This window comes from Dermacentor andersoni, chromosome 4 (genome assembly GCF_023375885.2).
Source record: "Dermacentor andersoni chromosome 4, qqDerAnde1_hic_scaffold, whole genome shotgun sequence".
In the NCBI taxonomy this organism is placed as follows: Eukaryota; Metazoa; Arthropoda; class Arachnida; order Ixodida; family Ixodidae; genus Dermacentor; species Dermacentor andersoni.
This window is the reverse complement of record NC_092817.1, coordinates 162,666,439-162,688,627: the sequence shown is the minus strand read 5'-3', so window position 1 is coordinate 162,688,627 and position 22,189 is coordinate 162,666,439. Positions and strand designations below refer to the sequence as shown.

General features: G+C 42.8%; 1 long non-coding RNA gene across 1 annotated transcript; it reads left to right on the top strand.

Moving 5' to 3' along the window:
- The first annotated feature begins 8,243 nt into the window (after positions 1–8,243).
- LOC126538285 (uncharacterized) lies at positions 8,244–21,195 on the top strand. The gene is made up of 2 exons (XR_007600951.2): positions 8,244–9,118; positions 20,943–21,195. It is a non-coding gene; the product is annotated as an uncharacterized lncRNA (long non-coding RNA).
- The last annotated feature ends 994 nt before the right edge of the window (positions 21,196–22,189 follow it).

Genomic DNA, 22,189 nt, shown 5'->3' with positions numbered 1-22,189 from the left:
TGACATGTCATCAATGTGCAAAGCGTAAGATTCTGTAGGCGTCAGCGCACGTGACGCGAGCATCTTTTACGTGGCGATATTCTGGCCGACGGATCCCCCAAACAAGTCTCCTAGTTTTTCTTTGAAGGCGTCCCAGCTCCTGATGTAAGCTTCGTGGTTATCGAACCATACTTTTGCAGTGCCCTTGAGATAGAAAATTATATTTGCCAACATCAGAGTAGGGTCCCATCAGTTGTTAGCACTCACGCATTCGTACTCCGTCAGCCACTCTTCAACGTCCGCTTCAATGGAACCGCAGAACGTGCGAGGATCCCAGGGTTGCACCAACACGAACGTTGAAGTGGCGGGCGTCTTCCGCCATTGCAGACAGATGTCCAACGCTACGGCCGATGCGGAGTTCCGTTGCAAGGCGTGACGTCACTTCTACCAAAGTGTGATGGCGGCGAGATGAAGGCGAAGGATATATTTACAAAATATTTACAAAGAAATCTAGGGCAAGAGAGTATGTCTGATCCGGCCCATGTCCAAGCGGCCTCGTCATCGTCTTCATCGCTCTGCCAAACCACTTGTTCATCCATATATCAATATTATTGGCTATTCCTTCTAACTGGGTTTCCCACTTTGTCTTCTTCAGACATCCGTGGATTTGCAAACTTCCACAGATTGAGAATTGTCTATACGTAGTGAGTATAGAGTGTGTTTTAGCTTTAAGCTGCACTAAATTCTTAAAAGTTACCTGTGGCAGTTAGCACGATTCCCCCAACCTATGACTTTAATTGCTGAATTACTTTCTTGGCTATTTATTTTACGATAGATATTTTAACGTGCCCATTGTAACTAGTGTTTTCGCAACACATATCTACTTGGATCGAATTCTCTGGAGTTTAAGATTAATAGTGAAGTGTCCACCAAAATGCATTGGTGTTCTAGTTACTTTTCTGCTTCAGTGAATAAAATGACGTTTTATTTTAAAAAGTAACTGGAACGTCAATACATTTCTTCGGGCACTTTAAAAATTGATATCACGAAACTGGTGCTGTAAGTAATGTTCGCCTCATCGAGAAATTTAGATCAAGGATTAGAATTGTGCTTTTCGCCTCCGGCAACTTCTAGAAAATTGGTGCTACTAGAAAAACACCCTATGTGCTTCTCCTGGAACCTGCTCACTTTGAGCGAGCGTTTGCTCAGCGTGGTTCTTCTTTGCGGCAGAGACATCAGGGCATTTCTTCAAATATTCCACAACATAAATACCATAACGTAAGCGTTTTTCGACGGTTCTCGAACAATAGCAAGGCTGTGTAAGTGATGGAGAACAAGACATCCTTGAGCTGCACTGCTTAGTCTCACTTATTGTGCCTGCTGATTTGTTTGTAGTGGGTGAGCCGGTCATCCATATATTCTCCCGCTTTTCCTCCAAAGGTGCGTCGTTCTCTATGGGGTAACGAGTTACACTCCGGCGTTGACATGGAATCATCTACGTTGATGTTAATTTCCATTGGACAAGTGAAAGTCCGGGGAGGCGGTGACTGCGACGAAGCCTCATAGGTTATTTTTGTCGTTCGTTGCCTTAGCCCACACCTCCACAAGAACGATAACGCTGGCCAAAGGCGTTTATTTCTTTATTAAATGCGGTTGCGAGTGTGACAAGGGCGGGGCATCGAAAATGCGACTTGTCGTTCTCTTCTTATATCCAGCACGAACCACTCCCTCTTGATCAACTAGACGTGACGATATATTTTCTTGCATTATCCGCAATAGTACGCAGTAAATCCAAGTAGTCTTCATATCCTAATGTGTAGGTGAGTCATTTTTTTTAAATACACAGCGTACCTCACCAACGTATTTCGCAACTATGTTCCTCGTATCCTTTTCTTTCTGCACTAGTGTGAAAACGATAGTCTTCTGAGAACAAGTTCAGCGAATTGGGTACATCACAACCAGTTCCACTAGCGGCCACAAACAGCAAAAAAAGTTTAGTTTCTGTGGTCAAGTGCATTCCTTGCAAACAACTAATTCGACATCTTCGCTGAAAAATGTATATCCTGTACTAGATTGTATACGGGATCTTAGACATTATTTAACAGGTAATCGGGTTTTTTTTTCACAGCCGAAAACCTACTAAAAGCGTCATTCGAAATTTGAGATCTTATAAACAACCTCCCATATTTAATACCATATTTATGCAGATGAAAACTATCTAGCGTGAAACTACAATGCCGCTAAGAGTGTTTCTGTAGATCCACAAACTTTGAAGACTGATTCCACTCCTTGGCAACAGAATTTCGAAACGAACCAAGACACTGCCTTCAAACTACCCTCTTAATAACAGTTTTCAAGATTTTACGCAAAATTTCTGGTATACGTAAAGCTGATGCTGACCTGACACGCTCGTTCGGACCGAGGCCGATTTGCTAGGACGAACCGTGACCAGTTTCTATTACGAGGTTAATTCTAGTTCCTTAGTTTATTGCTCGTGCGCTGTACAGTAAGGCTTGTTTCTCTTTCTTTTTAGGCGAATTTGACTTCGGGTTTCTGTTGTGCGCACACAGTAATTAGCGGCACTAGTAGCACCATCGCAAAATTTTCAGTCATTGAAGCTCCTGCTGCGCTTAATGCTTGATAAGTGGCCCGGGCCTACTAAAATGTTCTTAATTACAGTGTATGGTTCACATAGAGTTTAAGATTTAGTAGCGATGTCCACAACTGCTACTAATGCGCCGAAGCAGTTTTATTTATACTCGCCATATTCGCAAAAAGGTAATTTTACATCGCATATTTATGCTTACGTCCTTGTACTTGAAATGCGTACTTCAATACGAACAATTTCATTCTGAATCGAACGACGTAACTCTGCCAGCTGAATTAGCTTTCGGTTCTCACATTTGGTTTCTGAGGACCGACAAATATGGCAGATAACAGATGATCAGATGTCATCCACAAACGAATATTCAAGTGCTGCTTGAATCGAGGCAATAATACTGTCACCGTGAATGTAACAGCCTATTAGGTATTAGCGTTTGTACAGTTGTTCTTAGCGTATAACTTACGAGTTGATGAACACTGTGTATAGTTTCGTACCAAAGCCATAATATGCTGTTTTACTGCACCAAATTTAACTGAATAAAAACGTTTTATTAGGCTGAACAGGATTGTGTGAGTAACAATATATTCCAGTCAACAAAATTTATCAAGTAATTGTTGCATCCATTGTAAAAAAGATGTTTCATTTTGATATGTCATTCAAGAAATGTTCGTTTATTCAATTCAGGGTTGAAGTGACAAAATAAAACAATTTGTTAAGGGTTATTTCCAAAGATAGGTCTGTCATGCAAAAGACCGGCCATTTTTTTCTGTATTCGTTTTTTTATTGCGAAGCAATACTACTTTAGTTCGCACTTCAGCCCGTTCCGTGGCGAGGCGGTGGTAGGCACCATTGACCCTTAGCGTGACCTCGCTGCGTGACGTCGCACCACGTGACCTAGAGTGACGTCACACCAGCTGTGTAAAAACGGGGCCCCATCTCACGCCGTCGCGAGGCGAGGCGGTAGCCACCAACTGCGGCCTAACTCCCGCTCCTCTCACCAGGGGCGCTACGGTTGGTGTGACGTCACACCAGCTTTGTAAAAACGGGGCCCCATCTCACGACGTCGCGAGGCGAAGCGGTAGCCACCAAACGCCTCGCAATCCTCGCACTATTGCTTCGCAATCACCAGGCTTAACCAAGCTAAGCCACGGCCGTTTTTTTTTTTTGTTTGTGTTTACATTATTGAATCATTCGGCTGGTCCTGAAAGAAAATGCTTGTTCCTTTTCGGAAAACGCGCATTACTGTATTGCTTGTCCTCAACAATGTCATTTCAGAATACACCGCACGCTGTACGCAAAGCTAGAAGATGGCAGTACTGGTCCTTCGATGTTAGTCAGCGCAAGACCTGGTGAGAAAGACATTTTTCGTATTGGCAAAGCAGATTTACACCTTCAGTCAAATAGTTTTATTGGGGAAATGCTCGAAGCGAAAAGTACTAATGGAAAGTCAAGAAAATGTCTACCACTCATTGGCCATTTCTGAATCGTGGTATTTACAAAATGTAAGTGGCCAGGAGTGAATTCGCATGATAACATAAATTACTAAATTATTAGGTTAACCTTTGTGGCTCTACTCAAGCTGGAGAAACTACGACGCAAGGTCTAACTTATGAAAGTATGGTCATGTGACTAACGTTAGCAGAACACATAAAGTACCCTAGTATTAATGTCCTAGAGACAGACACGTTGTACCATTTCCCGGCATAAAAATTAGCGATATAGGCCGACGACCCAAACATTTTCTTTAGAGGAAAGACAAAACATTGTTTACAGACATAACGGAATGCTCATACTGTGATGTTGTTTTGGTGTGTACAAAAAGACGCTTAAAGGGGTGCCGAACCAACCCTCGGGCTCGGTCAAAAAACGACGTCCGCGGATAGCCTACGTTGTCGCAAACATATCAGCCAAATTTTGCAGCCATGCGTGGCGCATGGAGCTCGCAAGCGGACGTCAAAGTCGCCATTTTCGCAAACGACCTCTTTTCAACAGAAACCTCCTCGCTCTTTCCGGGCGCTATATTTCGTCATACAGCATATTCCTATACGCGGGTACTGTTGGTAAGTCCCTGACACCAATCAAAAAGAGTGTGTAGGTCAGTGCGCTTCTCACTAGTGTCACTGTGTATATTTGTTGACGCCGTTGAATAAACAGGCTGATGTAGGCGAACATCTGGGTCCTAATTTTGATAAATATTACGTACTTCTGGAAGAAGCCGACTATCACCTCCTCACGCTCGGCCGTGGTCATCCATGTAGAAAGTGAACTTTGGCCACCATACTTATCGGCTGCGTAGCCGTCGGGTCTCGCTCGTTTCATTTAGTTTTTGACATTCAACTAGCCTCGAACGACGCAAAACTTAAGTGGAAGCTTTAGCGCGGGCCCAACTCCGACGCGATCTATTGAAATACATTTAAAACGCAAAAACGATTTTTTTCTTGGATAACTCCTGGACCGATTTTAATGTAATTTGCTGCATCCGAGAGAGAATAATAAATTATAATGACTGTTGGAAGCGTACTTTCGATTTAGGGGCTGAATTTTATTCAATGAATGTTAGAAATTTCGAAAGCTCGAAAAAAATAGAAGCACGAAGTTTACAAATTAATAGCTCACCGTCAAGAATAGATATAGCTGGTCTGTAAACGGCATCCATTATATCATGTAAAAGGGTTTCGCATAAGCTGTATTTACACATTACGAAGTTTTTTGAGATTCATATATAAGGTATCAATTTTGTCCGCTTTAGATGTAGTATGAGATGCAATTCGCATAATTGTGATATCATTTTTTATTGTGGAGATACGGAGTTGTAAACTTGATAGTTTCGTTTTCTGAAAATTTCCGATTTTTGCCAACTTTTAACAAAAATTGATGATCTAAATCCAAAATTGGAAACCAACAGTCACTAGATTATACGTCTTTGTCCTAACTGCAACAAACCTCGTGAACTTTGGTGCAGTGGTTGCCGGGAAAACTAATTCTCCTTTTACATGCATTTAGACAGGAGCACCCGAGCTAAACCTTCCTCTTAAGGCCAAACCGCACGCCCTCTCCCCAGCGCGCACTCACTCCTAGCGGATCCTCGTTAGACGCCTTGGCAGAGTTCGCTTCGTACTGAGCTATGCATAACGCTTCTAAATGGACAGGTTTGGTGTGGCTATTCTCCCTCGGTCGCGCTGGTGTAGGAAAAAGCCTGTCTGGACCACATAGCATGGCAAGACTGGATCATATGAGCGTGAGCGCGCACTCCAGCCCTGTCTAAAGCTGTTCATACACACTACACTTAAATGTAGCTGCAGTTTGCTACACAGCATAGATACCGCGGCCGCCGCGATGTGCCGCGACGACCCCGTTGACTGAGTGCACCGCAGCTCCCTAAGCACAACTGTGTTCCGTGCGTTGTGAGCGGCAAAATTGGAAATAGTGGCATCTGCGTGAACATCCAAAATCCGATTTCAACTGCGTGCTATGGGACGTTCAGAAGGGGGAGCGTTTTGGCCACGCCATGATCCACCGTAGCCTTCGCAGTGAAATGCACTGAGAAGCATCGAGACCACGCGAAGGAAGATTTTTCATTGCCAGTATCTCTGCTTATGCTGAATGCACTGAACTGCTTCTTGCAGTAAAGTATTTCGGAATTAATCTATTTTCAAATGCATTTCTCGATTTCAATGAAAAGTGGCTCGGGGCCCGTTCAGGGCAATTAGAATGAAAAGAAGTTGCAATAAAAAAAAGACATAAGCGTCCTTCTACTTCTAGGAACCCAGAAGTGAAAAAGAAAATAAAGAGCTGGCGGCGAAATAGCAAGCAGAAGAAAGAAAAAGAAAAAAGGAAATGTGTTGAGATAGCATTGGTTGGTGCGGCATTCGGGAAATCCGGACGCATCTCCTGCTGTTACTCTAGAGATGCAGTGCGCGGCTCTGAAATTTTAGCCCGGAGAGAAGCCTCACCTGCAACACCACCGCCCGATGTCCCCCAAAGAACTGAGGCAGTTCCCCGTGGCAGCGACTTGCAACCGGCAATTGTCGCAGTGGACCCTGTGGTGTGCCTCCGCGGCCAGCCCAGGGTAAACCCGTAATCACTCACCGGGCACAGTCCTACAACGGCAGCCGCCTACACCTGAGACCCCGTCTTGTGTAGCGGCGGTGATGTACAGACGCAGCGCCGTCCTTTGGCTGCGGCCGCAAGCTGGCTGTACCAGCACTGCCAGGAACTATAGGATGCACGCGGACGTGTCAGACATTATCATATCTTTCTAATGCACAACGAAAGTGTCTGTATATAAATATTCTTGTACCAATACATGTGTGCATGTAAAGCAATTTACGTCACCTTGGTTTTGGCTATAAGTGTCTGTCCTATGCATGTCTTGGTGTCAAGGTGTCCATTGCTGCCAAATGTTGCAGCCGCTTCCGTCAAACTGATACGTACAGTAGCTTTTATGCCAGTGCTCCCTCCTCGCTACTAAGGAAATATAAAGTTAAATTTTATTGAATAGCATGTAGCACGACTAAATGATCACAACCATACGACTAGGACTCCATATATTCTACAGTTTTCTGTTCTTAATGGGTGCATGATTTGTTTCAGTATTTTGCTATATTATGTTCAGTTTTTTTAGTTATAGATGTGTATATGGGCGTGGAACGTGTCCCTGTGTGACTTTAGATAGCCGGAATATGTGACACCCCGACACTCCTTTTCTCACCCTGTCTTCGATCGCTTACACCGAGTCGGTGTTTTCACCGCCGGAGGGTTGTGTGAGCTAGTGTCGTGTAGATGAAGCTGTTGGACTACAGCAGTGAATAAAGTAAGACGTGTTACGCGGTCCGCATTTTGTGGCTATGGCCCCGTCAGTTTTACCTGTACTGTGTATAAATAAACCCCTGGTTCAAACATCTCCCTGTAACATGTGACCATGTATTCGTGTCTCTGATAACTTATCTTGACCCTGCTGCAAGACAGCCATTATTACATCACGAAATATGCATTATTTATTTCTTACCTCTGGCTGAATGTATCCATCTCCCGCCGCTTATCGTGTGCCAGCACCATGGCAATGCGATGTCCTGGACCTCGTAATCGAGATAAAACGCTAACACTTCCACTAAGCCCATTAGAGGGTGTTACAGTCGTGTGGGAAATCATGTTCATGTTTTAACAGCCATCTTCATTATGCAGAAAAAGAAGAACACGTCTGTGCACATTCCAGGAAACGTCGAAGGTTCCTGGATCTTGTAGATATACCGAACTTCGTGCTTGACACGTGAGCAAATACAGCAAAAGTTTGAAACTGAGCTAGCGAATAAGATTATTTATTTCTTACCAAACAACCATAATTTATATATCACTGTTAGTGATTTCTAAACTATACGATGAACACGCTGCACATTCTTTTGTGCCTGCAGAATTATTCATCTTTCTGTACACCTAATTGAATGTCAGCTGAGAGGCCCCGCATAAATCATAAAAAATGCAGCTGGTTGAACATTCCGCGCATTTTTCAAAAATAACCAATCACACTCCTCCACCGAAATGAAATAGCAATATCGTCATGTTGCTGTGATGATGAAGAATCAGAGCATGGCACAGGAGGGAGTCGCGAAACTACTTAGTGGGGGAACGTTGCCCACAAAACAATTTACACCCAGGCAAAACGACATAGACTTGCACATGTGTTGATCGTCCAAATGTCATCTACTTGTCACACACGTCAGCCATTTATGCATGACTCGTTGAAAGTTCAACCGCAATCCCTGGTGCTCGCGTATCTTCCAGAAAGTATTACACTATTGACTTCGCGCATACAGTGTGGTCACACAAGGTTCGGCGACAACGTAGAAAGTTGATAGAATCAGCTATAACATTCAAGTTAGTTCCGATGCATCGAGGCACTTCTTGCGTTGAGGGCAAGTTGTTAGCGGGTAAAATGTAGTTCCCAAAGAAAAGAATAAACAAGCACGCGGGTAAATATATTTATTAGGTTTTGCACAGTATGTGTGTGGAACAGCGCAGAGAACGGATGGGGTGTACTTTAAAAATGGTTTGAGATTCTCCAGCTAAGCACAAGTGCAAAATCATAGGAGTTTGGCTGAAATAGAAATGGGCACACCACCTCCGCCAATCGAACCGACGTCGTAGATGTGGGTCACGACGTGCGGGTCCCTATATAGAGATACCTAATAAACAGACCATTCCTTTACATCTTAAGTAAACACGTCGTTGCTAGGAACACTACACTACCATGCAACACCAACGCACTCGAGAGTTTATAGACAAGTAACAGTACCATAACCCATGTGTCGTTGAAATAAACGAGGAAGCAGAAATGCTGCAATAGCGCACGTATGCGCCTGTATAAACTTACATTTACGACTACTGAATAGGCGGATATTGATTTGGTTTATTGATTTTCTTGCTTCATAACTTTTATCTTATTTCCTTTCCCAGATGAAACAGGCGGCCTACCATACACTCTGAAGTTCTGGAATGAACAAGAAAGGTGTGGTATCCTCCAACTTCATTATGAAGGTAAGCTTCGCACAGTCAAGTCTTCGTCTTCTCTTTCTATGGGCGTTGTCGTTTTGTCGCGCTACTTTCTATCATCAGCAAAGTTTCGCCTATTGTGCAAGCTTCCGTAATTTCCTTAAACGTTTAAATGGCGTGTTTGCATGGCCCAATTGCATAACTCCATGTGGTATATTTCACTGGCAGGAGGCCCAAACCACAACCTCCTGAAAAATAATTGAGGGGCCGTATGTATGTTTTGCATTTTTCTCTGCAAGCTTAGCATTTTGCAGTCTATAAAACTAGGAATGCTTAGGAGTGAGGATCAACGGCAAATATCTCAACAACATTCGGTTCGCAGATCACATAGTCATGATCAGCAACTCTGGGGATGAATCGATTGATGACCATAACAACCGAAAAAGTGTAAGAGTATAGTTAAAGATTAGTATGCAGAAGATAATGTTCAATAGCTTGGCAAAGAAAAAACAATTCATGGTCGCCAGTCAGCCTCTAGAGTCTGCAATTTAATATGTTTTTCTAGGTAAATTACTCACAGGGCTCCCTGATCATGAGAATGAAATTTACAGAAGAATAAAAATGGGTTGGAGCACATGCGTCAGACATTGTCAGATCCTGACTGGAAGCGCACCATTATCATTAAAAAGAAAGTTGCACAGTCAGTGGATTTTACGGGTGCTAACATATGGGGCAAAATCTTGGAGACTGACAAAGAAGCTCGAGAACAAGTTAAGGACTGCGCAAAGAGCGATGGAAAGGAAAAATTCTAGCAGTAAGCTTAAGAGACAGGAAGAGAACGGTGTGAATGAGAGAGCAAATGGGGGTAGCTGATGTCCTCTTTGACATATAGATGCAGAAATGGAGCTGGCCAGGCCATGTACAGTGAAGGACTGATAACCGGTGGACCGTTAGAGTTACAGAGTGGGTGCCAAGGGAAGGGAAGCGCAGATCAGGACGGCAGAAAGTTACGTTGGGTGATAAAATTAGGAAATTAGGAAACTAGAGACCGCTGGTAGAGGCTTTCGTCCTAACATATAAGCAGGCTGATCATGATAATTACGATGATGGCGATGATGGTGTTTGTTCTTCTTACTTGTGCATTGACAATAACGTTGGAAAATATTTTGCATGGGAAGCTTTTGAATCTGCATATAATATTGCGAATAAAGCGATAATCTGCATTAAGGACGCATGCGGCGCACGATGATATTTAGAGTCAGGTATGTTGGTCTACTACTTTTGAGTGAAACTAAAGGCACGCACTGCCAAACTGTAATCAAGCATTTCGATGCATATTCATTTGTTTGATGGGCAGCAATTTAAAGTCGTGACCACTGCAAAGTCATATTGTCCAAAGATGAACAAAGCATATACAAAGGCATCTTGTTTGGCATTCTGACTGGCTCTATGACCGGTTCTGACACGCATACAAGCCGGCTGCCTTTAGAACACGGGTAAAAGTGTACTTGTAGAAGAATTGTCTAATTTTCCCGATTCACCATCGGTATGTCATCATAGGTCTGTAGAATTGAATTGCACTGCAAGAGCAAGACGATGAGTAACTACGCCAGCCTTGAAACAATTCATCTCGCAATAGGCCTGTAAACTTGCGAGATTCCTATTTTTCTGCCGTCCTGGATTGTGCGTCCTGTCTCTTGCCATCCATTCTACAACTGTAATGAACCACCTCCGATTTCCTCGTCGCCATACATGGTTGACTTGACTTTTCGATCTAGTTGTGATTCAAGCTAGTACATGGCTACGCCTTTGCGGTCTAATAGCGTCGTGTAGCTTAATACCACGCTTAGCAAGTTCCACTGACTGCTTTGCGAGCTTCAGTATAATTTTTCAACTTTCATATGCTTTAGCAGCATTTGCAGAAGACACTGATATGATAACGCTAATACACCTTAGTAATTCATGATCATTATAAGACCGTTTCTGTTCGGCGTTCTCGCCTCATTTATTGGTTCCTCCAAGCTCACTAAGTATACGCCTCCCACCTGGTAACGCTCTCCCGTCCGACCATTTAAAATAGAAACAATGTGTTATCTTGAACCATGGTGCTGGCAGCATCGTATACAGAGTAAATTATTCTCCGTTGCGGTCCACTTGTTAAACGACCTTCCTCCGTCGGAAGAAAACTTTATAAGCATCGACAATAGTTAACATGGCATCATAGGGTCGTGCAAAAGCTGCTGCGCTTCTTGTGATGCACCGTACTGTCTTAAGGCCTCGTATGGAAACGCCCTTCGTGCTCCTATTTGTTTTCGCTCTTTACCTCTTTTATACCCATATACCCTGCCATCCCACCACTCGTAATACAGGGTAGCAAGCTGCAAACTCATCTGTCTGGCCTCTCTGCCTTTTCTCGTTTTCGTTCTCTCTACATCAAACTCTGCAGTCTTCTGCACAGTAAACTTAAAGGTTTACCGTGCAGATATCACTCAGCCCTTTCGCTTATAATCAAGCAGGATGATCTCGAAGTCAATATACAATATGTTAAGTCCAAACATCCGTATAGGCTGCTGCGGTTGATGAATACACGAAACTACTGCTCGAGTACCGTACCTATGTCATTCGGTAGAGGAAAAGCAGAGTCATACATTAAAGCTTTGTGCCTACAAGAATGCCCAAAAGACGAGAAAACGAGGCGTCATAAATGATTTCGGGTAAAATCGAACAACAGCAATTTATTAGGGAATGTCGTGGTAGCCAACGTTTCGACACGTGGGCAATTCGTTCATGAAGGAAAAACGACGAAACCAAGAAGCATAAACGCGCTTAAAAACATTGTTTAGAAAATCGCGGAAGCAATGAGACGAAAGTATAAAACCACTAACGTGGTTAAAAACAAGTTTACCATGGTAGAAAACTGAACTTCTACTGAGTGGGCCCAGAAGAAGTGCTATTACTCAAAACAATGTCCATGATTCTATAGCGTTAGGATAAAGGTCACCAGTAATGACCACTTGGCTAGCCCAAATGGTCCTGACAAATTGATCGTTACAGATCAAAGAAGGAAGAAAACACGACAGTTATTTAAACATCTTCAGCAAGACGTCTCGACAACCTGGCTTCAGCTATTTTCAGTTCAATTTATTTGCTTAGAGTTAGCAGCACATGCCTCTTCGGTATATTATTCAGGCTATCGACTCCTATTCGATAGACTGTAGTGAAAAGCTAACTAAAGATAGTTTGAGCTATCGTACAATGGCTTATTAAAGTACGTTAACGTAATATGTACAGGGGAGTTCCATGTGCGTTCCACAAAGGAGCGTATGAAATTCCTTTGAGTACACAAGCACGGCGCAGTCATTTTCATGAGGTGTAAAAAGCAGGAGCTTAAACCGCGCCGAGGCGTAGAGTATACGAGAGTGCGGAACGTAAAAGCAGCCTTTAAATATCCCAGGATTCCGAATACAGGATTGACTATGGGCACAATGACCATCGCGCACTTTTTACCAAAGCAAGTTGAAAGACCTTCTCGAGGTAGTATAGTAAGCAATGAACTGAAAACAAACTCGATAATCGTTTCGTTACTCAAAGTATTGTCGTTGTTAATCTTGGCCGCATCAACAAGCAATGCTAACCCTTTATAGCTCGATGCGCCGCATATGTCCGAAATACCACTAATTATGGATAATTTCCAAACTTGTCGCATTTTCGCCACCCTGGCCACCGAGGTATGGTACTCAGTAAGACGAGACCTTGACAACGTCATACATCTCCGAACGGCGCTGCGGCGTCGTTCCAGCATCTGTTCGCCAGTCACATGCTACTATTAGACGATGACGTCAGATGCTACGCCCTTGTGCCGGCTTCGAATCCCGCACGCATGCACTTCTATAACGGCATTTGTTTGTCTTTTTCTGTTCACCATTTATCACAGTCTAAAAACTATTACAAAATTAACGTACGGCCCTTTGTATTGCATTGCAACGCATTAGAATTATTTCGAATGGTGCACCGATTCTATAGTCAAGACAACGTAAGTCAGGCGGCGCTTCTACGCCGGGCTAAATGCGCCCCCTCGTTGTAAAACAATTCCTCGGCGACCGCACACGGCGCGTCGTCGGTTGTTTGTTTAGAATGCGGCTGCGTGTTTTTTGTCGCTCGTTGCTCGTGACACTCGTGATGCGCTTGCTCCTTCTACGGTTGCTTGTGGTACTCGCGCAATATGTTGAGCAGTAGCGCGTTGACTCCACTTCTTCACTTTTATTTCTTTAGCCCCACAAAGCCCAACATATCCCTCTTCATACGCTGAATTTAATGCCTGAATGTCTGTAAACCCAATTTAAATCCCGTGTTCGCAGTTTTGATATTCTGGAAGGAGTGCTCAGATGTGAAGAGTTCATCAAATGAATAACTTCTTAAGTAATTACCATACTCATTCACTTTTACTGAGTTATCATTTCGCTGGTTTCTTCATACCGAAATACTCTCGGTGGCATAAAATAGGCGTGAGTGAGTTGTTTTCATTTCCTGTGACGTACGGAATGGTGTCCGGGCTTTGGGGGGTTAAGGACTTGCTCTGTAATGGCAATTTCTAGACTACAGGGCCATGTTGAAGAAAATGTTCAGACGCAGTATACCTTCTTCGCGATACTAACATCAAGAAAGGCGAGCGTCTTATGGGCTTGACATTTAGGGCATCAAATAAAATGCGGACATGAAACGTCATTACAAACGCCATGTTTCACGCATCAGTGGCAAGATCTTCTGCAACGTCAATCTTGAAGTATAGACCATTTCTATGCAATAATGGCACTGCATTGAGTTGTGTGAAATGAAGAAGTGCCGTTTTTTTCTTTCCGGTGAACGTTCACAGCAACAGAAGCCACTGCGCTTAAAAATATTTCAAACAAATGCGCGCACTGCATATTTATTTTGTACATATAGAAGCGCGCTACTAACATTACTGGGGTGCTGAACGCCATTAATTTGTTTATTACGTGCATCTGCATGCAAACTATCACTTTTTTTGTGCTAGTCAACTTCAGAAAATGGGTTCTATGTGTTGTGTCACCAATTTCTGTGGCTTTGTGCACAGCAGTCACACTATTTGACGACGTCCAGTCACCTTTACAGATAAACGGCGTCGCATAAATGTCTGGTGTGTGATGATAAGGACGTCACGCCTTTTAAAAAAAAAGGAAATGTTAGCTCCTGCTCCCGATCCTGCATAGTTCAAAAACGCTCATCATCCCTCAATAGGTGTACTGTACATTTAAAATAATTACAGGTGATTTCTGTTTTAGCTATGACCTCTACATGCAATTATCAATTCAGCAAATTCCAAAGGCTTATGACAAAACGTGTATTGAAGAATTAATGATAAATATAGAAAAAATCCTATGGCGCATGATCTTCATTTATAACAGTGCGCAATGGCCAATGGTGTAAACTACTACACTTGTTCTTGTGTCACACAGCCGCCTCAAATGCTCGCGGTGGGCAGAATTCCCTAAAAAACGCGCATGAGATTTACCCTCCTCATTGACGCGAAAACATAAAACCACAATCACAGCGTTTAGAAAAGTCGGCATTGTGAATTTAACAACGACAACATTTCCAATTAGCTAGTCATGCAGCGCGCTTCAACCTGAGAGAGGTCAGCATTAAGTGATCGTGCCGGTGTGTACGAACCTTACTAATTTTTATTGGTCTGAATGTAAGGGCCAATGCTAATCAGATTGTATGAATGACACAAATAGTGATTTACATTCTGGAAGGCACGTAAGCACCAACTATTAAGCTACAATCATATATAAATTGCAGACGCGCATGACCGTTGATCAGAATTTGACGATCGACGAGAATGCTCGCCAATATCGCTGTGCTTTGAGCGTAACTTGTTATTCTGGGCTCAAGTTTGCCAAATAAGGAGCTAGGTTTCGTGACTTGCAAGTGTGCCAGAGTCTTGGAGTTCACAGTCAGCGAAGCATCACAATATTCGACGAGTCATTTGGGAGTACTCTGGCGGTGCTAATTATATCATCTATGACATCGGTAAATATATATCCCGCTTCGTTTCACTGTGTGAGCCCCTTTTCTGCGCTACTAAGCATTGTTTCTTTCTTACGTGACTATGGTGAGGTGCACGAGGCTATGCGACACGAGTGGTCGATTGGGCTGGTACGATTCAAATCTGAAGTAGATCCTTTGGCATGCAATGCATGTGTTGTGATGACGCGCCCTCACGTGCATTGGCGTTCACCCATGTGCGCAGAATGTTGCAGATCGACTTCGTTATATCTGAGCCCAGAGCGATTGCATATAGATTCCAAACATAGTTCTATTATTGGTACATAGAGTCACTTCATAGATACATCGTCTCTAGGTAATGTTTCTTTATTCTGTCTATATTCCTGTTCATATAGGCAGGTAGTTTCTTCGCACATTCATTTTCGTCTGTGCAAAATTGAGCCATTTATTTTAAGACCTTTGCCTCAAACGATAGCATAAAAACGCTAAACAAGCTTTTGTCTTTTACGAGGTCTCTCAATGGGCGATTGTAACACTATTATCGGCTATTATTTCTTGCTCTGATTATATCATATCAGTTCAAAAATACATTTAGTTCGTACACAACGTGCATTCAACTTTTTCACCGCCATGACCAAATTTTTCTGTCCATGAAGATATGTTGAAATCTTATATGAGGTACTGAGCGTAGTACGGACGCTGACACGACAGATATCTTTCGACCCTGATAGGGTGCATTGTTACATGAGTAACAATGCACCCTATCATCGTTCTTCCGCTCTTCCCGAGATAAATGCGGTGACTCTGACACGAGAAGATGTCGGAAGACCATTTACAAAGTCAATATATATCAGTTACAGCTACGGAAGAATAAATGTGCTGCCCACGCGCTGTGTCCAACAACTGTCCCCATTAATAACGACCGTTATCCCGTGACTAGTTATTCAAGCATTATGCTGACAATCAATTTACAAAGAGACAAATATTGTAGCCAAATGAAATACACAGAGCTTCAGTAAACGGACAGTTTGCTTTTGCTCGACTAGGGTGCCCAGTGTTGATTCAACGGCGAGAATTTACGACCGACGCGTGCTCTGGTATTATACAATCTTTCTTTTTGGCTGACATCTGTCGAGTAGACAGACGGCAGTAAGCCTTGCGAAATGTGTTTAAACATAAGTAAGTAATACAACAGAAGGCAAGATTGGTTTGAGCTATTTGAGCGACTACAGCATTACTAGTGATTTTTTGCCAGTGATGCATCAAAGGACATTCGGTGAACAGCAAACACTATTTGGGAGTCCTTCTGAGCAAGGCATACCTTGAGCGAAACTAGGCAAGTACTGGCATTAGTATCTAAAAGAGCATAAATGCATTCCACTCAACTCTTTCCGTACGTTCACCGCAGTTTCACTCCACAACATTCTTGAGCAGTTACTCGTTTGAAATCAGAGTCCCAGTTCCTGATCGCATCTGGATGGATGGATGGATGGATGGATGGATGGATGGATGGATGGATGGATGGATGGATGGATGCTATGGGCGTCCCGTTTCAAACGGAGTGGTGGATTGCGCCACCAAGATCTTGTCCTTAATTTGTCTAACGTCCTAGCTCTCCTCCAGAAAAAAAAGAAGACACAAAGAATTCCCAGCATCAAACTTTCTCAACCACAATTGGGAACTTCGCTTTTATACGCCTCCACTGTTTGCGGTCTCCCTGCTTTTCTTCCAGCAATTTTGCAATCACCTCTTATTAATCTCTGTTGCGGACATATTCATTTTTCCCTTTCTTTCGCTGAACCCAAGCGCTTCAAGGAGGCCAGTGGTGCCTAGATCAACCTCAGGGCAGATGTCTTTACATTCTAGCAAAACCTGCTCCATCGTTTCCCTATATCTTTATTGCAGCAAGCACATGCTTCTTTTCCTTGTTGCGTCTTGCTATATAGGTGCGTGTTCTAAGGCATTCCGATCTCGCTTCGAAAAGTAATGAGCTTCACTTTGAGTTATCATATACTGTTTATTTCCTGATTTCATTTTTTCCTCGTAAGCAGTTACTCATGGCAGCTTTCTTTTCCATTGATGCCACCCATGAGATTATTTCAGCCTCTCTGACTTTCAGCTTGACGTTCTTTGTTGCTGTGTTGCTCACCGCATACTCCCCGGTAAGCTTCCTAGTTCTTCTCCTTCACTGTGAATCAATGTTTTTCCTGCACAGATATCTCAACACTTTTCCAGGCCATTTTCTTTCTTCCATATTCATCAGTCGTTCTTCGAAATTAATTTTACTCTAACCTTCCCTCCCTTCAAAACTTGTCCAGCCCATATCACCCTGTACAGGTTCATTTGTAGTCTTCCAGTGAGCATCCAATGCGAGGCATCCCACTCACCATTGTTTACCATAGAGTCCTGTTTGCGTCCCTGCCTTCAAGCAAAGAACCGCGTTTCGGAATGTACGTCCTGGAACCATTGCACCATTCCACATATCCCGGAACACCTCGTACCAGTTATGTCGTTATAGCGCTATGTGTCGCATTATGGCCGTATTTCTCTCCCATTTACTACGTTTTCCTGTGTTTTCATATATATATATATATATATATATATATATATATATATATATATATATATATATGTGTGTGTGTGTGTCTGTGTGTGTGTGCTGACTTTGTTTACTCATACCTTAAGGTATTTGTATTCTTACACGAGCTATCTCCTGGCCCTGTTCAATAGTGAACTCTGCTGCCACTGTGCTTCATACTAGATATTCTTCCCATCAAAATGCGTTGGATTTTCTATATGGGTGTGACAAAGCTGGATGAGGTTAATCACGAAGTGCACAGCGGATGTTCGAGAAGTTGTTTTGTTTAAGATATACGTACAATCGGGTTCACCGCTGCATTCGACGAGAATTCAGTCGTCAGGAAAAACACGCCCGTTCCTGCGTCTTAAGGTATCCGGAACACGCTCCTCCGCAGCATAAACCGTAGCGGACACCGTTGCACAACACATTAAATTAAAGTCCTTAACGGATATGTTTCGTAGCGTAGTATGGTAAACTGACTACTATCCAGTTTCATTGCTGCTGTTTTGCATTGCGCCTATAACTTTTAGTTGCCCCTGCACTGGTACCCTACGATCTTCTGTAGCCCAAAAATAAATAATTAATTAATTAATTCATTCATTATATATTATTTAAAAATTAATTAAAGGGTGGGCATCTGAAGATTTGTCACTGTCTGACTGAGTACCATGCACACTGATGTCATCTCTGACATTTCTGTCACTTTTATTGTTTAATTTATTTATTTACAATGCCTCAAATACGCCTGCTGGAGGGGTTTTACATGAGGGGTGGGCGAGAGTACAAGTTGCAGAAACACAATACAATTGCAGTAAGCACTGAAGTGAGTTAGGAGAGAAACAGCAATATAGAAAACCGTAATGAATACAACACCTTGCTCATTCACAGGAAAAAAATGGGAATATGGGAAAAAAGCACGAAAACATATTATATATGACAATGGAGAAGTGTTCAAAGTAATGGGTACAAAAGGTGGCAGTAACATTTTTATAGGTGTGGAACACGGTAAGTAAAGCAAAAACAAGCAGACATATCGATAAACATATTAAGGTGCTGACAGAAACACGCTTAAAGGAACTCTACAGATAATACGAGCAGATGACGCAATCAGGCAAGTAATTCAATGGCGGACCTAAAACGCACAGGATCGTCATGAATAATGGCGCTGACTGGAAGAATATTCCAATCGATGGCTGTTTGAGAAAAGAAGGAATGGAGATGAGCAGTTGTCTGAGCATGTGACAGGTAGACTGCTTTGTGGTGGCTGATACGGCTTGAAGAACGGTGTGCTGGCTTGATAAGGGTGTTGTCAGGAGGCAGGCTATGGTAGAGTTTATGATAAAGGCAAAGTCTGAATGTTTTTTGGCACCTATCTAGTTTGGGGAGATTAGCCTTTGATTTTGACTGAGTGACACTTGTATGATATGAGTGGTCAGAAAACATAAATGTGGCTGCACGATTTTGTACCGACTCGAATGTCTTGCTAAGGTTGTGTTTATGAGGGTCCCACATCGCGCACGCATATTCCAACTTAGGTCTCACAAGAGGTTGATAGGCTAATAACTTAGCGGAGAGGGGAGAAAGTGCGATATTACGTCGGAGATAGCCAAGGGTGTGATTAGCTTTGTTTGTGGTGTGTGTGACGTGTGATGACCACGTGAGGTCACGGGTGATGTTAAGCCCTAAATATTTGATGTAATCTACTGCATAAATGACCTCACCATTAAGCACATACGTATTAGATTGATAATCTTATCGTCTATGAAAATAAATTACGGAAGCTTAATGAGTATTAAGGACCATGAGCCACGTATGACACCACATTCGACCGTTTATTAGGTCACGCTGAAGCATTAGTTTATCGGTGGGATTAGTGATAGAACCGTAAATGACACAATCATCCACGAAAAGACGAAAGTTTGAAGAGATGCATGCGGGGAGATCCTTGATGCAAATTTAAAAAGTCGCGGGCCGAGCACTGTTCCTTGTGGGACAGCGGAGGCGACAGTAGGCAAGGTGGAGTTAACTTCTTGGGCGGAAATGAACCGTTGGTGATCGGTGAGGAACTCTCTTATCCATTAAAGCGCTAAGGGGTGTAAGTTTAGATGCTATAATTTTAACAAGATTCGACGATGAGGTACTTTATCGAAGGCTTTCTTCAAAATCGAGAAATATGGCATCTACTGGAATGTTATTGCCTATACGAGAACTGATGTCATTTATAAAAAAAAGCTAATTGAGTTTCGCAAGGAAGGCCTTGCCGGAATCCGTTTTGGGTAGGAGTAAAAAAAACGACAGAAGATAAAAATTTGACAATGTGTTAGTGAACAACGTGCTCCTATATTTTTGAACACACATTGGTGAGGGTAATGGGACGGAAAGTGTTTGTTTAGCCACTTTTTGGAATAGGTATTACTTTGCCGATTTTCCATTCTAAATGAACAGAGCCTGATTCGAAAGTCTGTTGGAAGATTTGTGCTAAGGTGATGCTTACGATGTGCTTCGTATTTTTTTAAACTTTGCTATTAATACCATCAGTTCCTGCAGATGAGGTTAGTTTTAAGGAATCGATGATATTGGATACCGCGGGGTTCGAAATTGATACTGGGCATGCACGGATGATCGAAGAGGGGTATTGTGGAAGGCTAGTGGAAGGTTCATTGGTGAAGACAGGCTGAAATGTGGTGTTGAAAGTCTCGGCAACTTCATGTTTTGGGATAGCGACACCGGCTTGATCTAACCGAGATAGATCTCAAAGAATCGCAAGGATTGATGGTCCTCCAAAATTTCTGCGGGCTGCTGCGTATTAGTGAAAGTAATGTGGAACTAAAGAAGATGCGCTTACTGCGTACTATTAGAAAGTCGAATATCTTGTCCGTAGATCAATATTTGTCCCACGCGTAAGAAGTATTGGCCAACTTGGCATATCTGAATTGGCGCTTTTTTTATACTTCTGATATTTCTGTCAAGCAGAACATCGTTTCTGTGTCTGGAACGAAACGTTAGTAGTGCAGAAGCTGTTCTATTCCAAGCACGTTCCCAGACACCTTTTGGACCTCCACAACGAAGCTACCTAGTGAGCTACAAAGAAGTGAATATAAAACTCATGTGCTCGACCAAATTCTCTGCAATCATTACACATTCATTCAATTACTTTAAGATACACCTATATTAAGAAAAAGCGGGCCAGCTTGTTTTTTAGTGTACAATGTATGCTGTTGTGTATAACGCACCCTGTTTTCTTTTTGTTTGTTCCAGGCAAAAATCACTACGAAATGCACACATGGGATAGTAAAGTTGACCAGACAGCAACAAATTGCGAAAGGAACTACAATAATTTTATGGGCAAAGGAACATCATACGACGTTTATGCAAGCAGCTGCAAGTCTGCCGCCTAGAGACGCTGATGTGAAAGTTTCTCACATGATCGGCCTCTTGGTGAAAATTCAATCTGAAAAGTATAGTTTGTAGAATGTAGCAGTAAATTAGAGTATTTCTTAAAAATCAGAAAGGTCTCTTTGTTTACATCCCATCCTTCATTAGAAGAATTGTTGACAACGTCAGCAGGCTTTCTTTGACATTCTCCCGCTTGCAGCCGGCACTACTTCTTTACCCATCCTACCGAGGTTCCTCGAGAAACAAAAATCAAGTGATCTCCGAGTTGTCTACGCCAGCACAATTTATTAATTTTTTTATTTGCATATTTATCTATTTCTTTATTTATATTACCTCAAAGACCCTATTGAAGGGGTTTTACATGGGGGTAGGCTATTACAGATGCGCCAAATTTTACACAATTTCTCGATCGCTGCGATTAAAGTCGGGGCTTCTGGAATGGAGCACAACTCACGAATTCGCGATTAAGAAACTGTTCTGAATACACTATCGCAACTCTGCGCCGCCCTCACATGCACACCATTTACACCAATCCAGTTCATGCGGATACGTTTTACCATGTGTCAAGAGGGGTTATAGTTGAATTGATTAAACGCACGTAGCGAGAGGATACAAAGTTTCGGCAACACAGGCACAAGGCTTCCAACCACTTGTTGTCGTCGTCTTTCTCGAAGCAGTGCCTGCTGCTCGTTCTTCTCCAGTACACATGAACAATCGAAATGACTAAGAGAAAGCATCATGTCATAAAATTAAAGCAAGAAAAATGTGCACATCGCGAGAAAAATGTGCACATGCAAAGAGCAGTTGGCAAACTACCCGATCAAATGCGCGCTGAATAAAACTAGGGTGCCTCGATCTCCACTTCACCCACCGCACCGTTAAGATTGGGGACATTTTTTGAAGAGCCTGTCACCGCCACGAGCGGTATTCGTAGCCAACTGGCCGCCGTTTCCTAGCCCACTTTCCGCAGGGCCCCTATGTGATAACATTGCGCAGGTTTTTGGCCGTAGCCCTTGGCACAGAATCTTTCGGCGTTCTGTGCCGTTGTGCACCAACCACTCCAGAAACGGTTGGAAAATGTTTCACTTAGGAATACAGCCGAAAAGAAG